General features: G+C 42.7%; 1 pseudogene; it reads left to right on the top strand.

Moving 5' to 3' along the window:
- Positions 1-1,597: 1,597 nt before the first annotated feature.
- LOC132901331 (serine/threonine-protein phosphatase 2A 56 kDa regulatory subunit delta isoform-like) overlaps positions 1,598-21,350 on the top strand; it is a 54,920-nt pseudogene continuing 35,167 nt past the window's right edge.

Genomic DNA, 21,350 nt, shown 5'->3' with positions numbered 1-21,350 from the left:
GCGCGCAGGGCTGACAGTTCTGCGCAAGCGCAACACAATCGTACTAGAAAGCATGTTCAAGCTGCCAGTGTAGCTGCAGTCTTTTTAATTGCGAATTACGAGTATTTCCACTTTCATCTCTATGTGATACACAAGTTTTGATCGGCAGAAAATCGGCATATTTTAATTTTGACCGGCCGGTCGCCGATCATGGCCGATCACATGAAAATCGGCCGATTCCGATCGGCAGCCAGTCAATCGGTGCATCTCTGGTTCAGATTTTATGCTTCAGACAGCATCAAGGCATCCCCGCGAGTATAACATTTTATTTAGGCTAGTGAGAAATCCTTATTTATTGTGAATGTCAAGCCATTATTAATAACTTGCATGAATGCTGAAGCGGGATAAGCGGGATAATGCAATAAGGCCGGTTCCTCGCGTCAAGCTGCTACTGTATGCATCAAATTTGGTTTATAGCCTGACTCAGGGATGTCCATTTCCTGTAAGCCAAGAAGGCTATGATAAAGCTCATCACGAGCACGACGTAGGCTACCTTTTAAAATAAGGGGTCGGAAGGCGAATCGGGAAGGCTGCGTTATTTTTAATTAGCCTAACAGGCCTACTTACAGTCCGGGTATATGCGCACCGGCAGGCCTGTGGACATGCCCCTCTCTCTCTGCGTGGGTGTGCGCGCGCGTGAACGAGAAGAAAGAGCACTATGAATGAACGGAACGGTATGCAACGGAATTTTTTTTTTTTCAAAATCGCGAGTCTGATTGTGTGGCGCTGCGCCACACAATGGTCTATGTATGGGAAACCCTGTCCCTATTAGTCAGACAGACCTGAGGATGCCTTTAGGATGAGAGGCGAAACATTTTCAAGAATCTTCAAGCAAGTCTGGTTGCTCTCTTCAACCAACCACAGATTACTATGTACCTGGATGACTGAGATTCGTCACAGATATGTTTCTACGCACTTTGGGATGAGATCCCTATGAGAGGACTTCCAGAAAACTGGCAGACGTCTTAGCCAGATAGGATCGTTCATTTTTGTCAACCTGGAACAACCATTATTGAACAGAGGTGGGTGTCTATGACATCTTTTATCAGCCACCTACAATGCAGCCATCAGCATTCTGATTCGGATTTTATGATGATCCATGAGAGGATAAATACTGGATACTCCCTATTAGTCAGACAGAACTGAGGATGCCTTTAGGATGAGAGGCGAAATGTTTTCAAGAATCTTCAAGCAAGTCCGGTTGCTCTCTTCAACCAACCACAGATTACTATGTACCTGGATGACTGAGATTCGTCACAGATATCTTAACAAGGGCTGCCAATAATTGTGGAGGGTGCTGTAAGTTATAATTGCTTGAAGAACTGACGACACACTCATTTCCTTGAACTTATTAGCCCCTGGTTTCCAGACGTGATGCATTTTGGTGCTGGAACCAAAATAAAGAACTTTACTGAATGAAATTACTGAGATAAGAGCTTTGGTCTACAATGTTTTCTGCCTTTTGAGGTATTGCATCTAGGTTGATTTGTATAAAACTATAAGACTGCATGTGAGTTACTAAAGTTTAACCTGTCTATGTTTTTAAAGGCGCAGCAGCAGACAGCCAGCAAGCGTTCTAGCAACAGCACTCCACCTCCAACTCAGCTCAACAAAATCAAGTACTCAGGTGGTCCCCAGATTGTCAAGAAAGAGCGCAGACAGAGCTCTTCTTGCTTTAACCTCAGCAAGAACCGTGAGCTGCAGAAGCTTCCTGCCCTTAAAGGTACAGTGTCGCTTTTGTGGCCTCTCTACACCAAGAATGATTAAACGTGTTCGTGAGCTCTTGATATTTTTCAGTGTTTGTGTTAATTTTAGGGAACATCCATTTATGAAGCATCTCGATCTCTTCACCTTTCCCTTATTTTGTTAAGTTATAGCTTGACTGTAATTTTTTTAATTAATATTTTAGATCTGAAATAAATAAAAAGCATAAGCACAAGTTTTCATGAAGTTTTATAAAGTGTATATTATCACTCTTTTGGCGTCTCCCAGGTAATTAAAAAAAAGATTCTAACGTCTGAAACCCTTTAGCCTGAACACCAGCTTTTACAGCCCATGTGCATAGTTCTTGTTTGCCGTTTAGTGTTTACAATACATGACTCAACACAAGTTTAAAAAAAAAAAAAAACACAAATCGCCACTTGTGAGCACAATACGAAGGTCTTAAATAAGACAAGCCTGTGCAGTGGGCAGTATTAATTAGGAAAGTGCTCTGTAAGGAATTCTATATCTTTCCACTGTGGTGAAAGCTGTTCATTCAGTAGACTTGAATGAGGGTCATTAAATTTTATTTAATCTACAAATGCCTAGGCTTGTTTTTACTTCATGTTGTGCTCTGATGGTCATTGAGAGTAAGCAGGTAAAAAGGGAGAAAGTGTGACAATAGTGAAGGGAAGCTTATTTTTAGCCTCCAGCTTGCATGGACAATTCACGACAAACTTGTCGCCCGTTGCACAGGTTTGCTTTTTTCAAAAAAGACTTACTTTTCTAGTGTCTGACAATGCATGACTTAAAATTGGCCAAAAGGGCACTAGGTAGCAGCAGCCATCTTAAAATCAGAATCATACTTGGAATGTAATGTAGGTGGCCATCGGTTGTACTGAAGTGAAAATTGACTGTACCAAAAATAAAGTTTTGGATTTCATTGCCCCCCCCCCCAAGTACTGCCATACTAATCGTATTGCTGTTAGATGCTTTTGCCTTTTGCATTATCCAGACTATTTCTGTTACTTAAAAGTAGAATTTGTGTCACGTAATATACAGTGTGGAACTTCGTTATTGCACTGCTGTGATGTACAGTACTGTGCAAAGCTCTTAGGTGCCCTATTTTTTTTTTTTTTTTTAGTACAAACTTTGTTTTGGACTTCTTTTTTTTTTTTTAATGACTTCTACATTATGGAGCCAGTACAAAAACGCTTTGGATTTCCAAACATTAGTTTTTCAGCACAAAATTAAACGTTACAGAAAAATGTTTGTATGTCGGTAAAGAGAACTTTATATCACATAATGGACCACTTTTCAGGAAAAAACAACATAATGAAGGCTACTGGGTTTTGGTTCAAAATTAAGACGCGAGTGTGACTGTCAAAGTGTCCAGAAGAACTGTGGCTGGTTCTGGAAGATGTTCAGTAAAACCTACAGCCCATTTCCTTATAAAACTGCACTCACTGTACCTGATACTACTACTTATATTTTTTTAAGCAAAGAGTCATCATTTACTATTTTCTTTCATTACTGCTTACTGATCTTCATGGTATTTTAATTTTTTTTTTTTAATGTAGAAACATTTAATTTCATTATTTTTGAAGGTATTTTTGCTCTACAGCATTGCATTGCATGTGGCTAAGACTTTTGCATAGTACTATATAACTGAACTCATCAAAACTTTGATTATTGTTCATCACATGTCTGCTCAATAGAAATGGGTGCACAATAAGACTTTTTGCCATGAGCAGCAACATTCTGTTGCTGCTATGAATATTTTTATAGATAATACAGTAATAATACAGTTCCCTTCAGGGATCAGTAAATTGTGTTGGGTAAGTTAGAATAAAGCTGCTGTAGTTAATTTAATATAGATACGCATGCTGTGTGATGCTGAACAGATGGGAGTTCACCTAAAATGGCAGTTGTTTGTTGCAGTCTGACCCATAAATTTTATTTGCATTCTGGCACTGATTTTAGAAGTGAACATGGCAAATACAGGAAGCCCCAAGGACTTTCTTTCCTGCTTTTGTGCATTTCTGTGTGAAATGTATGTTTTCATGGCTGTGTTTTGTCAGTGTTATGTGCTTGTACAGGCCATCATTGTAGCTGAGAGTTGTTAGAGGTTGGGAGTGAATGTTGAATTGGCATTGTGTGTGTTGAGAGGAGAATCTGTGCCATCAGAGTTCATTTGGCCCTGGAGGTGTGAAGGTTCAGTCTCATGACTGACTGACTGACTGTTATTCAGCAGTAAACTGGGTCAGGTCTGAGGTTGTGTACCAGCAGACATCTCATCATGGGATGGACTTTGGTTATTGGGTGAGAGTTAAAACCAATTTGCTAGAAAATACTGTGACTTTTTAGTTCAGTGTTGGATGATCTTTTCAGTCATGTACAGTACGAACTCTGATTCTCTCATTTGTGCATTTTTATTTATTTATTTCCTGTTTGATTCCCCTTTTTCTTTGTAACTTAGTCTTGGCCATCCAGCTCTTTCCTATCATTACCAAACCTGAGAGGGTGAAGGTTAACGTGCTTCCTCAGAAATACGTGAGGCTGCCAACTGCATCTCTTTGAGCTACTGCTCATGCTGCGTCACAGGATGCTGTCACGCACTCTGAGGAAAGTGCTATCCAGCCACTTCTGCATATATGAGCTCATAGACGCCCATGATTGGCTGTTGTTGCTGTGAGAGCATCACCAGTTATGATCCCGAATGATGGGGCAAACACACTTCTGATCTGTGATCTTAGATGAAACTATAATTAAGCTGTTGAAAATATAAAGAATTTAGATTGAAGACTTGATATGGTAAATGCCAGTCTCTGCTTTTTATGCCTCCACCACCGTAAGGTGCAGGAGGCATTGTTTTCAGGTTGTCCGTCTGTCCGTGCGTGCGTGCGTCCGTCCATCCCGAAACCTTGTGAACACGATATCTCAAAGGCTAATGAAAGGAATTTCACCAAACTTTCACCATTTGTGCGCTTTGGGACAAACATGAACTGATTAGATTTTGAGATCAAAAGGTCTAAGGTCAAGGTCACTGTGAGGTCAAATGTCTGTCCGAAAACCTTGTGAACACAATATCTCCAAGGCAGATACAAGTAATTTCACCAGGTCAAGATTACTGTGAGGTCAAATGTCCATCCCCAAATCACAACTTAAGGTGTGTAGTCTATCGTGCAGAGGCATCCCCATCGGCGCCGTTGGCATCGAGTTCTATCTAGTTTATTTATTTAGCTCTAGAATCTATGTAGTTTGGCCAACAAAATACTTGTAGTAATTATTTTAGCTGTATGGTTTCTGGATGGTAGCTGCCATATGTCAAGAGACTGAGTTGAAGGGCTTAGGACGAGTTGAAAAAAGTGAGTTACGCAAATTAACATAAAATGTAAGTAGATGGATGTTAATGGTCCTTTGGGCCTTGTTTTTATGCCTCCACCACCATAAGGTGCAGGAGGCATTATGTTTTCGGGTTGTCCGTGCGTGCGTCTGCCCCGAAACCTTCCGTCTGTGCGTGCGTGCGTCCGTCCCGAAACCTTATGAACATGATATCTCCAAGGCAGATGAAAGGAATTTCACCAAACTTTCACCATTTGTGCGTTTGGGGACAAGGATAAATTGATTAGATTTTGAGATCAAAAGGTCTAAGGTCAAGGTCACTGTGAGGTCAAATGTCTGTCCGAAAACCTTGTGAACACAATGTCTCCAAGGCTGATACAAGTAATTTCACCAGGTCAAGATTACTGTGAGGTCAAATGTCCATCCCCAAATCACAACTTAATAAGGCATGTAGTCTACCAGGCGGAGGCATCCCCATCGATGCCGTTGGCGTCGACTTCTACCAAGTTAATTTAAAGTTCAAGTCATAATATGAGTTCTCCAGAAGCTACAGTGATTAACAAAAAAAAAATAATTAATACAAATTATTAATTACTATGAATAAGTATGTCTTGATGTATTATTTTCTTCTTCTTTTGGCTGCTCCTGTTAGGGATTGCCACAGCAGATCTGTTCCGCACATTTGTTCTGGCATAGGTTTTTACAATGGATGCCCTTCCTGACACAACCCTCCCTGATCTATCCGAGCTTGGAACTGACACGAAGTATGTACTGGCTTGTACAACCCCAGTGGCTGGGTATTTTACCTAATCTACATGTCTTTAAACTGTGGGGGGAAACCAGCATACCCAGAGGAAACCCACACAGACACGGGGAGAACATGCAAAGAAAGGCCCCTGTCGTGAGGTTTGAACTGGCAACCTTCTTGCTGTGAGGCGACGCTGCTAACCACTACACCACAGTGTCACCCACTTGATATATATATGGGTCTGTCTCAGAAACTGGGTACTGTGGGGGTACCCCACTAAATATACTCGCAATCAATAAACTATACGGTTTTGAATGGTGATGTTGGTTTTAATTTGAAATAAAATGATGAAAGAAATAATACAGATAAAACTAAATCTTTGATGTGAATATTCAGAATTTGGCAAAAATTCTACAAGTTTGTGCAGAAATGGCGGCTTGATCTGGGACATGATAAATGGTTGACTACATCGCATTCCCTTAAAAAGATTGTAGTCCACTGAAAAGTCTACAGTTATCACTAATTGTATTTTAAGTTGTAACTTTATACACCTAAGGATTGGTGCACTCACAGAATAATCATAACCGTAATAAAACATCATGCAAAATATTTGATCATTGTTGTAACGCCATTTTCTGCGTACCCAAAACCAATACGATCGTGTGTTTTGATCTCAACAGAAAGCCTCAGGGTCGAGGTCACTACCTCACCAAAAGTAGTAACTTAAAATCACTACGCCGTATAAAAATATAGTTATAAATCTGCGATTATTTTTTAAAAGGAAAGCTGAAAGTTAGGTATAGAATATGTTTCTTACAGAATATGTTACAATGGTAGCTGGTCTTGTATGAATTTCTGAGCTATAAAATGAGTTGTGGTCTGTTTTTTACCATAGTGTGTTATTTGTGTGCGGGGAAGGACACACATTAACAGTTTGCATGCGTAGAATGGAATTTTCCACTCCAACAGTTGGAAGTTGATCATGCTTCCATTTGCGGTCTTTCTGTTACGCGGGTGATCTGTTCGGACATTATCACTGAAAAGGTGAGTTTTGACAGTTTTATTTTGTTTTAGTCTTGCAGTATAAGGCAATAGAATGTTTCTTTTTCATCTTACTTTCATATTTTAGACTAGTTTACTTCCGGTCGCTGCTCGTGTGGCAGACCACGCCGTTCCTGTCTTTTTGGTTATGCTCTTAAAATCGTAATTTTAACTATTTTTAGATTTTGAAATGGATGTTATAAAGTGCTGGTTGCTGCTGTTGTGCATATACATCTTACAGACTCTGGAAAATCACGGGTGTTATGCCCTGAGAGTTTGTTACTCTTTTGATGAACTGAAAGAGATTGGAGCTGGCCTGAAACAACAACGGGGGATGGGATCACCGGCTACCTGGGCAGAAGATTTCCAAAAGATTCCAAAAGAGATAACAAGACGCAGGAGAGGTAAATCGGGCGGAGTTTTAAAGAGACTGAAATCACGGAGATGTCGGCCGTATATTCCATTTATTATAATGGGCAACGTGCAGTCGATTGGAAATAAAATGGACGAGTTGAGAGTCAATGCTCAGTTCCTCCATGAATTCAGATCAATAAGTTTGATGGTCTTTACAGAAACTTGGCTCAGTAGTATGCAAAATGACGAACTGGTTGCGGTGGATGGTTTTAAAACTTTTCGAGGAGATAGAACCGTGGACTCGGGGAAACAAGTTGGGGGCGGTCTTATAGTGTATGTAAATGAACAGTACTGTCACCCAAATAATGTGTCCATTAAGTCTCATACGTGTACCCCAAATTCTGAAATATTGACTGTTAGTGTTCGCCCTTATTATATTCCTCGTGAATTTTCCCATGTCGTGGTAATGGCGATTTATGTGCCACATCGGACTCTGGCTAAGGAGGCGGTCGAGGAGATACAAGCGGCTGTGCACAGGGTTGAGTCTGCGTCGCCGGATGCGTTTGTGGTAATGTCTGGGGATTTTAACCACTGCGCTGTGAAAATAAGTGGGTCATACTACTACCAACACGTCAAGTGCAACACACGGGGACAAACCATATTGGACCACTGTTATTCAAAGGTCAAGGACGCATACAGATCCAGAAGTCTGCCTAGTTTGGGCAAGGCGGACCATAATCTTGTCCTGTTGTGTCCTAAATATGTCCCGCTGGTTCAGAGACATAAGAAGAGGACGATAACGGTGAAAAAGACTACTCCGGAGGCGATCGAAAGATTACAAGATGCGTTTGACACAACAGACTGGTCTGTCTTTGAAAATAGTGCCATGGACATTAACGAACTTACTGAGTCAGTTTGTGATTATATAAACTTTTGTAATGATGTGGTTACAGAGGAAAAGAGGGTTAAGGTGTATGCCAACTCTAAACCTTGGATAAATTCTGAAATTAAAAGGTTAATTAATGAAAAACGGAAGGCTTTTGCTAAAGGTGACAAAGTTACATTGAAAGGGATTCAGAAAGAACTCAGAAGGGAAATCAACAAGGAAAAATACAGATACAAATGTGAAATAGAAAATTATTTTAAAGAGAATGACATGAAGAAGGTCTGGGAAGGAATGCGGTTAATGAGTGGATATGTAGGGAAAGGGAAGACAGACAAAACTCAGCTAACTGGCACAATGAAATACGCCAATGACCTAAATAATTTCTATAACAGATTTGACAAAATAGATTTTTCTGAGGAAAGATTGAGACTAAGAGAAACTATTGGGAGGAAAGAGGATAACTACGCCTTGCAAACAAATGAACAGGAGGTGTATGGGATGCTTGTGCAACTGAAAGCCACTAAAGCAGCAGGCCCAGATGGACTGTCTCCAAAGGTGTTAAAAGGTTGTGCCTTCCAAATTAGCAAGTATTTTTTCCAGTATTTTTAACTATTGTTTTTCTCAAAATGTGTTACCTGATGTATGGAAACAATCATGCATAATACCAGTACCCAAGAAGAAAACTATTGAGTGTATGAATGATTTAAGACCAGTGGCTTTAACCTCAATAGCTATGAAGGTATGTGAGAAAATAGTGTTGAAAAATCTGAGGCCCCAGGTGGAGAGGTTTCTTGACCCTTGCCAATTCGCTTACCAGCAAGGGAGAGGGGCAGAAGATGCTATTGTTTTTAAACTGGATAGTGTTTATGCTCACCTGGACAGAAGGGGGCGGTGTGCGAGAATTCTGTATTATGATTTTAGCTCAGCTTTTAATACGATACAACCGCACATTCTAGTAAACAAGCTGATGATGATGGAAGTTTCGAGTGTATTTATTTATTTTATTCTTAATTTTTTAGAGAATAGGTCTCAATTTGTTAAATTAAACTCAAAAGTAAAGTCAGAAAAGATTATGACAAACACAGGCTCACCTCAAGGTACAGTTTTATCGCCTTTTTTGTTCACCGTTTATACTGCAGATTATCGTCCACTGAACGCAAATTGTCAAGTTGTAAAATTTGCTGATGATACTGCCCTCATTGGATTGATTGAAAATGATGATTATAGTCACTACCAAAATGAGATTAAAGCTTTTGTTAAATACTGTGACACTCATTACCTAGAACTCAATGTTAAGAAAACCAAAGAGTTGGTTATTGATTATAGGAGAAACAGCATGACAACTGAAGCAGTAGAAATTAAAGGGTCAGTAGTGGAAAGAGTGAACTCATACAGGTATTTAGGCGTAGTTTTTAATGACAAGCTTACATGGTCTGACCATCTAAGTTTAGTGATGGAAAAACTAAGCCCACGCATATATTGCCTGAGAAAGCTGCAGTCTTTCAAGGTAAATTTAGCTGTTGTGAGGATGTTTTTTATGGCAGTAATATGTAGCGTGTGGAGTTACTGTGTGGTGGGATGGGGTGGGAATGCTGGGGCAACTGAAAAGGCCAGGATTGACAGAGTGACTAGGAGGGTTGGAAAAATGATGGGAGAGTCAAATACTGTTGATAAAATATATGAGGACTGCCTAGCAAGTATGAGGAAGAAAATAATTGGGGACCCTATTCATCCTCTACATGAGAACTTGACAGGGAGGGTTATGGAGCGCAGTGGTAGGTTAAAGCCCCCTGTGACAAGGACAAATCGGTATGCTCTCTCTTTCATTCCTCAGGCTATTAGACAGCACAACAAGCACTTTAAGCGTACTTTTCCATAGTGTATTAAATTTATTTATTTATTTATTTATTATGGCCTTATGGTTTCTTAAAGGAGATGTGTATATTTATGCTAATGTTTTTATGAGCATGGGATGGGTATGTGCACTGTAATTTCCATGTTTATGGATGAAATAAACCTGACTTGACTTGACTTGACTTGATTTCGTAGTGTTTGCGTATTTTTGGCCAATATTTTGCAACCATGGTCAATTTAGATCGAACTTTTGATAGAATCTACGGGCAGTCATTTTGCCCCGCCCCCGCCTCGCGCTCCATCCGGTGCGGTAGTGATGTCCCGTTGCTCGCGCGCCACAGCAGAGACTCGCGCGACCTTCAGCCGGTACAGTCGCTGTTCTTTTACCACCGCCGTTATTCTCATCTTTCCGGTGTGTTCTTGATTTTTCCATTGTGTCCTATTTCGCCATATCAAATACCCAAAATGTATCACATTATTCATATTTAAGTGAATAATCAATTCAGTCATCATAACTTGGCATTTTTAACCCAAGCAATCAAAAAGAGGAAATTTATTCAATATTTTCACTCATCTGTGAAGGAGGAGCTTTAATTCTTCATGATGTAGTTATTTTATATGGAAATCAATTTTACAAAAGCATTTGAATTGTAGGCAAGGCAAGTTTATTTGTATAGCGCATTTCATACACACAGGCAATTCAATGTGCTTCACAAAAAATAAAAGCATAAGAACAGTAACAAAGAATTAAAGTAAAAGTGAAATCATTAAAATCCAAAATTAAAAAGAAATTAAAATAAAGAATTAAAGTAAAATCATTAAAATCAAAATTAAAATAAATTATGTTAAAGGAAATTAATTACACTTTAGGTAAAAATTAATCAAGTGAAAGCATCTGAAAACAGCTTTTGTCTTGAGCCTGGATTTAAAACTAACAATAGTAGGAGCATTTTTGATATCATCTGGAAGTTGGTTCCAAAGCTTAGCAGCATAGCAACTAAAGGCTGCTTCACCACACTTCGTTTTGACAGCTGGTATTACTAGCAAGTTTTTCTCCTGTGATCTTAGAGACCTAGTTGGTGCATATAATTGAAACATATCCAGTAGGTAGCTGGGTCCCATCCCATTTAATGTTTTAAATAGAAGAAGTAATGCCTTAAAGTCAATTCTATAGCTCACTGGGAGCCAGTGCAGAGACCTTAGGATTGGAGTGATATGGACTACCCTTTTTGTTCTTGTAAGAACCCTTGCTGCTGCATTTTGGATTAGTTGAAGCTTTTTGATGGTCTTTTTTGGAAGACCTGTGAAAAGGCTATTGCAGTAATCAACCCTACTGGAGATGAAAGCATGAATAAGTTTTTCTAGATCATGCTTTGACATGAGACCCCTGAGTTTAGAAATGTTTTTTAGGTGATAGAATGCAGACTTTTTTACCACTTTCATATGACTGTTGAAGTTAAGTTCACTGTCAATAAGGACACCAAGGTTTTTGACAGTATCCTTTGCTTTAAGCCCCTTAGTTTCAAGAACAGTGGCAATCCTAAGCCTTTCCTCCTTTTTGCCAAATATAATTGCTTCAGTTTTATCTGCGTTCAGCTGAAGAAAATTGTGAGACATCCATTTGTTAATTTGGTCAATGCATCTATGAAGAGACTCAAGAGGGTATAGTCATTAGGTGACATAGCTAAGTAAAGCTGAGTGTCATCTGCATAGCTATGGAAGTTTATTGAGTTATTCTTAATAATTTGTCCAAGTGGGAGCATATAAAGGTTGAATAGTAATGGTCCCAGGATTGAGCCCTGGGGAACCCCACAATTCAAGGACACGGGTGATGAACTGTGGCCTCCAATGGCCACATAAAAAAAAATCTTTGTTGTAGGTAAGAGTTTAACCAGTTGATTACTATACCAGTAAATCCAACCCAATGCTCCAGTTGATGTAACAGTATGAAATGATCTACCGTGTCAAATGCAGCACTTAAGTCTAAAAGCACCAAGACTGATTGTGCTGTCCAGCCCCAGCGCCTTGCCAGAGTTAACAGCCAGATAACGCCTCTCCAATAAACCACACAGACAAAGTTTTCCGATTTCTTTTCTTCTTTATGGCTCATCGAAGTAGGGTAAAACTGAATGAAAATCACAGGATACAACTCATTTAGAACTGGGTAACAACTAGTGACGGTAAAAAGATAAATTTACGTCATTGGTAACAACTGGCTTGACTCCTTACAAGTGATACGTTCGTGGTAACATTTCACAAATAAAATGTATAATTCAAAGAACACATTTGTATTTGACCTTTCTGCTTAATAACACAATGTCACAACTATATAAACTTACCGACGATGCCTTCAAAGCTATCTTTGAAACTTAAAGAACAAGAATTAACACGGTCTTCTTAACGTAGCCAAGGAAAAGTGAGCATCCCGCTCTGTTCACTCGTAGTCACACGTTGATGACGCAAGCACACAGCACATTGCTCTTAAACGATACCTGCCAGTTCCACAAGGTGGCAGTATAGACCACAATAACTTCAGTTCAAACCTTCGAATTTCACATCAGAAAACAGTAGAAGTGCATTAAACAGAACACTCCCCGCCTGATACCCAGGGGGTTTCACTCTTCTTATTCTTTTTTTTCTTTGTAAATGTCCTTTCCTGAAATCGTAATGAACTCATTAAACAATTTATACATTCAATCGACATAGTGCATTTCTTATTCTTTTTTACATAAACATTCTTTTCAACATCACATTGTATTGTAAAGGATACGTCACATGACGATGGTTGAGACGTCACTCACTGTTTATCAGGAGTGCTTAAGAAAATCAGTTCGTGCACAGGCCTAAGAAGAAGTTTAGTCCCGTCCTTCTTGGCGACTCTTAGCTGGACCTTGCGTACCCGTCCATCTTTGCTGGGGTACACGGCTGTGATGATGGCGAGAGGCCAGTCGTTCCTCTTGCATTGAATGTCCTTCAGCAGCACTACGCTTCCCTCTGTGAGGTTTGGCTGGTCCGATGACCACTTCTTGCGGGGTTGCAGTGTAGTCAAGTACTGCTTGCGCCACCTGTCCCAGAACATGTTAGACAGGCTTTGGACTCTGCGCCACTGTTGCTTGTATAAGTCCTTCTGGTCGAAATTCCCAGGCGGAGGTGGGCAAGGGCCTACCTTCTGGGTCAGCAGTGATGCGGGTGTGAGGATGAATGGATCTGTCGGGTCGGTGGACACAGGTACGAGTGGACGATTGTTCACAATGGCGGTGACCTCGGCTAAGAAGGTCGTGAGCACCTCGTGCGTGAGTTTGGCGGATCCCATTTGCATGAACATGGAATCTAAGATGCGGCGTGTGACACCAATCATTCTTTCCCAAACACCTCCCATATGCGAGGAGTGCGGGGGGTTAAAAGTCCATGTGGTGCCCTGGTCAGAGAGGAATCTCTCTACTGCTTTCTCATCAGCATTGGAGGGGATTTCTAGGTCTGTGGAAGCCCCAATGAAATTTGTCCCCCTGTCAGAGCGCAAATGTTTCACTGGGCCCCGGATAGCCTAGAACCTTCTGAGTGCATTGATGAGGCTTGACGAGTCCATGGACTCGATAACTTCGATGTGTATGGCTCTGACAGATAAGCAAGTGAAGAGAACAGCCCACCTCTTACTTTCGGCGTATCCTCCCCTTGTGCGCCGTGCAGCAACAGCCCATGGCCCGAATACGTCCATCCCGACGTTGGTGAAGGGGGGTTCAGCGCTGAGTCTGTCTGGCGGCAGGTCAGCCATCTTTTGCACTTGACATTTTCCTCTAAGTTTGCAGCAGACGACGCATTCGAAGATCACTCTGTTGATGCACCTCTTGCCCCCCAGTATCCAGTAGCCTGCAGATCGGATAGCGCCCTCAGTGAAATGGCACCCTTGATGATGTGCCTGTTCGTGAAAGTGGCGCACGATGAGGGTAGCTACATGGTGGCGCCCAGGCAAGATCAGAGGTCTCTTTTCGTCAGACCCCAAGTCAGCAGCAGCAATACGTCCCCCCACTCTCAGCAGGCCTTCTTGATCAAGAAAGGGGTCGAGGGACCAGAGTGGGCTGCTCTTTGGGATGTTCGCTCCAGATGTGACACACTGCAGTTCTTTCTCAAAGGCTTCCTGTTGTACGGCCCTAATGATGACCGCTGCACTCTGATTAAGAACATTCACTGCCACAGGTGAGCCACAAAGATGCCATTTCTGACACTGTCCTTCATTGCGGTCTCTTTTGAAACACTGAATGATGTGGATTAGTGCCCCAATGGCTTTTGTGAGCGAACTCCAGCGTGAGAAGCGGCTGAAGCGCTGTGAGCCAAGGTGAGGGAGCACTGTGGTTGAGAGTGTGGTCACTTGTGGCCTGATTTCAGGATCGTGTTCTGGGTCTAAGAGTTCAAAAGTCTGTTCAGCAGGCGTGTCGTCAGGCTGACACAAAAAGGCTGGCCCAGTGAACCACATAGTGTCTTTCAGCCGGCCTGCAGGGATTGACCGTGTGGCAATGTCTGCAGGATTGTGTTCTGTGTGCACGTATCTCCACTGTTGTGGTAGGGTGCTTCGTCTGATCCGCTGGACTCGGTTGCTGATGTACACGTAGAACCTCCTTTTCTCATTTGAGATGTAGCCAAGTACGATCCTGCTGTCTGTATAAAATGTGACTGCATCAAACGAGATGTCAATTTCAGACATGATGGTTTCTGCCAGGTTCACTGCCATGACTGCTCCGCATAGCTCTAAGCGGGGTATTGTGTGTTCTGGGCGAGGTGCGAGTCTCACCTTGCTTGAAATCAGTCCTGTGTGGCATCGGCCATCTGCCTCTACAGTTTTTAGGTATGCAACTGCAGCGACTGCCTTTTCGGATGCGTCCGAAAAGACGCAAAGCTCCACTCGTTCGGCTGTGGACATGGACACACAAGTGTAGGCTCTGGGGATTCTTAGTCTTTGTAGTTCTTGGAGAGAATCTCTCCAGTCGTCCCACAGCTTCTCCTTTTCAGTGGGCAGTGGGGCGTCCCAGTCAGGTGAGTCGGTGGCGAGTTCGCGTAGGAGTGCCTTTCCTTGAATTGTCACTGGAGACACAAATCCAAGGGGGTCGTACAGGCTGTTCACTGTAGAGAGGACTCCACGTCGGGTGAATGGCTTTCTCTCGTCCTCCACACAGTAAGTGAAACAGTCTGATTCCAGGTCCCAGTGTAGCCCGAGGCTCCTCTGCACTGGTAGGTCATCAGCAGCCAGATCGAGGTCTTTTAGATCTGTGGCCCGGTCCTCGCATGGAAAAGCCTCCATGACCTCTTTGCTGTTCGAGGCCAACTTGTGTAGTCTGAGATTAGAGCAGGCCAGCATTCTCTGTGCTCTTTTGAGCAGACTGATCACTTCATTGGCTGTAGGAAGGGACTTCAGCCCATCATCTACATAAAAGTCTCTGCTTACGAACTGCTGTGCATCATCCCCGTACTCGCTCTGGCCTTCCTGAGCTGCGCGTCTGAGGCAGTAAATGGCCACGGCAGGGGAGGGACTGTTTCCGAACACATGTACGTTCATGTGGTATTCTGTAATCTCTTTGTCTGGGTCATTGTCTGCGAACCAGAGGAACCTGAGGAAATTTCGATGCCCAGGCTTGACCTTAAAACAGTGGAACATCTGCTGTATGTCCACGGAGAAGGCAATTCGTTCTTTCCTGAAACGGAGAAGGACACCGACGAGACTATTGTTAAGGTCTGGTCCGGTTAAGAGCACTTGGTTTAGAGACAGTCCTTTGTGCTGTGCACTAGAGTCGAACACTACTCTTATCTGTGAGGGCTTTTTTGGATGATAAACCCCGAAGCACGGGAGGTACCAGTGCTCCTCGCCAGGTTTCGGTGGGGGGGCCAATTCAGCGTGTCCATTCTGTAGTATTTTCTCCATGAATGCGACAAATTGTTCTTTCATTTCAGGCTTTCTTTGGAAAGAGCGCTGAAGTGAGTTGAGGCGGTCTTGTGCTTGAGCACGATTGCCTGGCAGCTGCGGTCGCTGCACTCTGAAGGGCAGGGGGGCTACCCAGCTGTTTCCCTTGTCCTTGTAGACTCCCTGGTCCATGATGCTCAGGAACTGCAAGTCCTCTATGGAGGGTGCCTCGGCCTCATCGTCCTTGGTTGTTTGAAACTCGTCACTGTCTAAAGCGCTCTGCGTGGCCCTAGCGTGACTGCTCCCGTGCAGGAGGGAGTGTGAGGGGGGTTCAGTGTCGCTGTATCTCTCCTTCACCGTGTAGCTGTTCGGGCATGGCTGAAAGAGAGAGGGGCGCCCATTTCTCAGCACATTCGTGTAGTAAGAATGGACAAGAGAGGGCTTGTGCATGTCTCCTATGCACACGTCACCCACGATCACCCAGCCCAGGTCCAGCTTTTGGGCGTAGGGTGCGTTATGTGGGCCGTTTACTTGTCTTCGAACCTTATGGGCTCTGATTACATCTCTGCCTAATAGGAGCAAGATGTGTGCCTGTGGATCGAGGTTTGGGATGTGTTTCGAGAGGTGTTTCAAGTGATCGTGGCTGGAGGCTACCTCCGGTGTGGGAATCTCTGTGCGATTGTTTGGGATTTCATTACATTCGATCAGTGGTGGCAGTGGGAGAGCCACGCTGCCATCTAGTGGTTCTACGACAAAGTCGCGTGCTTGTCTGCCTTCAGTCTCTATTGTTCCTGCACATGTTTTCAGGGAGTACGGAGAGGGATGCCCTGAGACATTGAAAACAGTGAAGAACTCAGATCGCACCAGCGAACGGTTACTTTGTTCATCCAATATGGCATACATGCGGACTGCGGCATCTGGGCGAGTGGCAGAGTATACCTTCACTAGGCATATTTTCGAACAGGAGCACCCTGGGACGCCTTCCCCACATACCTTGGTGCATGAAGTTGAGACGGTGGTCTCCCCGCCATTCTCCGGTGCAGGGTCCGCAGGGCTGTTGGCTTTCGGAGCTGGCCCAGGGTGCAGCGCTGTGATATGCATGCTGCTTCCACACTCTGTGCAGCTCGCCTCGTCTTTACAGTTCTTTGCCAAGTGTATGGCCTTGCAGCATTTGTAGCACACTCCATATTTTTTCAAGAGTGCCTTTCTCTCCTCTATAGGCTTGTCTCTGAACCCGCGGCACTTGTGTAGCGGGTGGGGCTTGTTGTGCAGCAGGCAATGTTTGGCTGGGTCCACTCTACTGGCAGGCTTGTCTGTAGTGGGCGACTCAAAAAGGGATGTGAGAGTGTCACTGGGGTTCACTGCAGTCTTGAGAACGGCTACTGCTCTCTTAGTCTCCAACTTAGGTGCAGGCTTGCCATGGCCTGGCTGTTCATTGTTGGGGGCAGCCAGCATGAAGCTGGGGTCGTTGCGCATCTTCGCCTGCTGACACACAAAGTGGGCAAAGAAGCTAAATGGGGGATAGGGGGCCCTGACTTGCTCCTTGTAGTTGAAACCTTGTGTGAGCCACCTTTCTTGCAAGTAAAATGGCAGTTTCTGCACAATTGGGCTAACTCCACGGGGCGTGTCTAGATAGCTAAGGCCAAACAGTTCCCCATCAGCTTTGGCGGCCTGTATCTCCATCAGTAGGTCGCTCAGTTCTCTGAGTTTTCGCCCATCTTTGTTCTGTATTTTGGGAAAGTCCTCTAATCTTTTGAGCAGAGCGCTCTCAATCACCTCTGGTGCGCCGTAATACTCATATAGGCGATTCCATACAGCCTTAAGCCCAGACTCTGGATAATTCACATACACAGTTCTTATGCGCCTAGCATGTTCAGCCGAGTCTTTGCCTAACCATTTAACCAGTAGGTCCAGCTGCTTGCTAGCTGACAGGTTAAGGTCTCTAATAGAGTTCATGAAGGAAGCTCTCCATGCTCTGAAGCACTCAGGGCGGTCGTTGAATTGCGTAAGCCCAGTGGAAATGAGCTCGCGTCTGGCCATGAATCTCACAAAGTCTGACATTCCACTATTTTCATTAAACTGAGCGTACACAGGGTCGTGGTGCTGGTGGGCAGCGCTTGCATGTGAGGAGGGATTGCCTACTGATTTGCTGTGTGCAGCGTTACTGTAGCCATTTCCTAAGGGCTGGTGCGCCATTTCGGATTTAGATGCCATTGTGGGCATGTGGTGAGCGGTGTCACCATAGTGGCTTCCTAAAGGCTGATGTGCTGCCTCAGAGTGAGCTGCCATTATAGGCGTGCGGTCAGGGGGCTGTGGTTGTCGCACATAATGTTCTGTAATGCCTTGCTGTATGGGGGGATTTGTTGTCTGGGTGTGCTGTGCATTGAGCTGTGCACGGTTCTGCTGTGGGGGCAGTCTATTTGGGCCTACAGTGTGGTAAGAAGTGACAGTATGTGTATATTCAGGTGCCTGAACATCTGTGATGCTCATGGGAGCACTGCCTGTTTGCACCGCTGGAGTGTTCTTAATCACCCCTTCAACATAGTCATTGTGCGGGCTCGTGAGTCATCAGCCGGAACATCAATGTCACTGAAACATTCACATTCCTCTTGCACTGCTGCTTCTAATACATCTGCTTTGGCTGCTGTAGCTGCAGCTCGTTTTTCAAGTCGAAGTTTATCCAATGTAATTTCCAAACGCTTATTTTCCAATTCTAATTCTGCTTGTTTTAATTTCAGTTCGTTCTCTTGCGCAGCGAATGCTGCTTCAGTCTTTGCCGCCTCTGCTTCTGCGCGGGCTGTGGCAACAGCAAGTTTGCTAGCAGAGGAACTTGAAGTCCTTTTAGACGAACAAGAGGCATTAGATCTCGTTTTCACAGATCCTGAGTTCAAAGCATGTACGGACATCCTAACTTTTTCCCGTTGTGCTTACTTGAGACGTTGTGCTGTGGTGATTCTGTTGGATGCGTAGATCCCATGAAGTCCTTTGTTCTTCCAAGCGCGAAGATTAGCCCGCCGAAGACGTCGTTTTACTGTGCTGTCCAGCCCCAGCGCCTTGCCAGAGTTAACAGCCAGATAACGCCTCTCCAATAAACCACACAAAGTTTTCCGATTTCTTTTCTTCTTTATGGCTCATCGAAGTAGGGTAAAACTGAATGAAAATCACAGGATACAACTCATTTAGAACTGGGTAACAACTAGTGACGGTAAAAAGATAAATTTACGTCATTGGTAACAACTGTCTTGACTCCTTACAAGTGATACGTTCGCAGTAACATTTCACAAATAAAATGTATAATTCAAAGAACACATTTGTATTTGACCTTTCTGCTTAATAACACAATGTCACAACTATATAAACTTACCGACGATGCCTTCAAAGCTATCTTTGAAACTTAAAGAACAAGAATTAACACGGTCTTCTTAACGTAGCCAAGGAAAAGTGAGCATCCCGCTCTGTTCACTCATAGTCACACGTTGATGACGCAAGCACACAGCAAATTGCTCTTAAACGATACCTGCCAGTTCCACAAGGTGGCAGTATAGACCACAATAACTTCAGTTCAAACCTTCGAATTTCACATCAGAAAACAGTAGAAGTGCATTAAACAGAACACTGATGTTTTACCAACATCAGAATTAAGACGTAGGTCATTCATGACTTTAGTAAGAGCTGTTTCAGTGCTATGATTGGCACGAAAACCTGACTGAAACTTATCAAAACATCCGTTTGATGTCAGGAAGGCAGTTAATTGATTAAAAACAATTTTTTCAATTATTTTACCAACGAATGGCAAATTGGATATGGGCCTGTAGTTGTTGAGTACTGAGACATCCAGGTTATTCTTTTTCAGTAGGGGTTTTACAACCGCTTTTTTCAGAGATGAAGGAAACATGCCAGTTTGTAAGGAGGTGTTGATAATCTGAAGTACCTCGTCTGATATTAGGTGAAGAACAGATTTGAAAAAGACTGTAGGTAAAATGTCCAGTTCAGATGTGGAGGAGCTGAGACTTTGTACTGTTTTTCTCAGAGTCTCAACATCAATTAAACTAAATGTTGACATTGTATTACGACCCCCTCTCTCTTTATCCAATGGTTCCAGATTTTGAAGTGTTTGCACCTGTGTGGCTATATACATATGTATTTTATCAATCTTTCCTTTGAAAAAAGATGCAAAGTCGTTGCATGTATTAACTGAGAGAAATTCAGAAGGCATTTGTCTTGATGGGTTTGTTAGCTTTTCAACTGTAGAAAATAGCACACAGGCATTGTTGATATTCCTATTAATAATGTCAGCAAAAAAAGACTGTCTTGCTTTAGAAATTTCTAAGTTGAATTTACATAACATCCCTTTGTAGATTTGATAATGAATCTGGAGTTTAGATTTACGCCATTTTCTTTCAGACTTTCTACATTCCCTCTTTAACATTTTAACTGCTGGATTTAGTTTCCAGGGTGCTTTTCCTTTGTCTATGACTCTTTTGGTTTTAAAAGGAGCAATAGCATCCATAATATGATTCATTCTTGAATTAAAAATTTCCATTAGATCATCTGCACAATCTGAAGATTGACATGGGAGTTCTGAGAGTGCCTGCTCAAAAAGAGCTGTTGTGCCATTGGTAATTACCCTCTTTTTTACAGTCACAGACTTGTTTTGAAAGTGAGGAGAAATGGAAACATCAAAGAAAACACAGAAATGATCAGATATACCCAGGTTCATGACACTAGTAGATACATTAAGACCCTTAGTGATGACAAGGTCGAGGGTGTGGCCATGGGAGTGTGTTGGCCCTTGTACATGTTGTTAGGTTGAAGGCATCAATCAGTGTAAGAAATTCATTTGCTTACGTGTTATCTAGATTATCAACATGGAAGTTAAAATCCCCAGAAATAATAAGATTGTCAAACTCTAAACAAATATTTGACAACAGTTCCCCAAACTCCTCTAGGAACAGTGGTGCAGAAAGTCTTGGTGGTCTGTAAATAGTCAATACTAATATGTTAGAAGAACATTTTAGGATTGCACTTAGGTATTCAAAAGATGTAAAGTCACCAAGAGTTGTCTGTACTGAAAACATGCCTTGTATATATTTGCTATTCCTCCTCCCTGTTTATTGGCTCTTCCAACACTCATAAAATCAAAGAGTGGGGGAGTTGCTTCAATAAGAGTAATAGAGCTACTTGATTGTTCAAGCCAAGTTTCAGTAAGAAGCATAAAATCCAGTTTGTGTGTACTGATGAAGTCATTAATTAAAAAAGGCTTATTAAGTGATCTTACATTCTGAAGAGCTAGTTTTACAGTGAATGTGGGGGTAATTTCCACAGAAGCGTTCTGTGGTTGTTTTGGAACTGGAAGGAGATTTGACAAGTTTACCCCATTGATAGGATGTATAAGAACACCTCTCCTTCTTGTTAGCACAGGAATAGAAAAGTACGTCATGGGTCCCAGCTTATTTTCAAAACTACCATCTGGACCCAGATTATATCAGTTC

Source organism: Neoarius graeffei, chromosome 17 (assembly GCF_027579695.1).
Source record: "Neoarius graeffei isolate fNeoGra1 chromosome 17, fNeoGra1.pri, whole genome shotgun sequence".
Lineage (NCBI taxonomy): Eukaryota > Metazoa > Chordata > Actinopteri > Siluriformes > Ariidae > Neoarius > Neoarius graeffei.
Note: the sequence above shows the minus strand (reverse complement) of the source record. Positions and strands in the feature narration are given on the sequence as shown.